Genomic DNA, 1,212 nt, shown 5'->3' with positions numbered 1-1,212 from the left:
AAATAAACTTTCATAACAGTGTTGTGAGGCCAAACAGTGTAAATTCATACCGAAACACATTCACTGATGGGGATGGGAGATATTTATCAGCTGCTTGTGTGACAGTCAGACAGTGAATACTTTACAGCGGCCGCTGCCGTGAGTTAACGGGAGAATAAACTCCGGTGGAAGAGCAGCGCTGCAGCCAGAACTAGCCCTACCCAATAAGCGACATAAGTGGCTGCTTAGGGCCCCGCAGCCACTAGGGGCCCCATAGCAAAAACATTTTATTTATTTTTAGTTGATACTCATAATGTTCCCCTTCACGAACATCTTTAGTAAAAGGCGAAAGATGTATTGTTCTGAAGAGAAATAAGAGTGTACTTCCATAGCAAACATTTTAAGCATGAAAAATAATCTCAGTACACCGTCGCCGTGTTGTAGGAGCAAACACAGTAGTGGTGGCTTAAAGCCCACCTCTGCTCCGCGCCGTCCGTTAGATGAGCCTGGTCAGATTAATAAGAGAAGGAGTTCAAAACACTGGCATAAAAGTTAAATCTATTCGGTTCCGAATAGATTTTAAACTCCTTTTATTTGTTTTTAAGGCCCTAAACGGGCTGGCTCCGGCTTATATAGCTGACTTAATCCAGCGATACACCCCAGCCAGAGCTCTAAGGTCTGCCGACCAAATGCTGCTGGTAGTGCCGAAAACCAGGCTAAAAACTAGAGGGCACCGAGCCTTCGCAGCAGCTGGTCCCAAGCTCTGGAACACTCTGCCCTTACCTGTGAGGTCGGCCCAGACACTAGGGGCTTTTAAATCCTCTCTAAAAACACACTTTTTCTCTCTGGCCTTTTAAAAGTGAGCAGAGCATGACATTTTTCATTTTGTATTTTAACTGTGTCTGCCTTTATATTTGTTGTTTTAGCACTTAAATGCTACAAATTGCAATATGTTCCGTATATTTTTTATTCATGTACAGCACTTTGGCGAGACCGAAAGTTGTTTTAAAATGTGCTTTATAAATAAACTTGATTTGATAACAATAATCTGATTTTAATGGTAAAAAACACCAATACAAGTTACAGAGTACTCTGGACTCCCAGTTATACTGCTGTGCGATACAGGTATCGGGACCAGCCAGTCAGAAACAGGGGGCATTTTGCATGAATAAACAACAGTATATATGGACATATTTGGGGCGGAGATGTGTGTCCGTCCCATTTTACTCCTAA

General features: G+C 42.5%; 1 pseudogene; it reads right to left on the bottom strand.

Moving 5' to 3' along the window:
• Window positions 1-233: 233 nt before the first annotated feature.
• Window positions 234-361, bottom strand: LOC117450185 (U5 spliceosomal RNA; annotated as a pseudogene).
• Between the last annotated feature and the right edge of the window lie 851 nt (window positions 362-1,212).

This window comes from Pseudochaenichthys georgianus, chromosome 7, assembly GCF_902827115.2.
Source record: "Pseudochaenichthys georgianus chromosome 7, fPseGeo1.2, whole genome shotgun sequence".
In the NCBI taxonomy this organism is placed as follows: domain Eukaryota; kingdom Metazoa; phylum Chordata; class Actinopteri; order Perciformes; family Channichthyidae; genus Pseudochaenichthys; species Pseudochaenichthys georgianus.
Note: the sequence above shows the minus strand (reverse complement) of the source record. Positions and strands in the feature narration are given on the sequence as shown.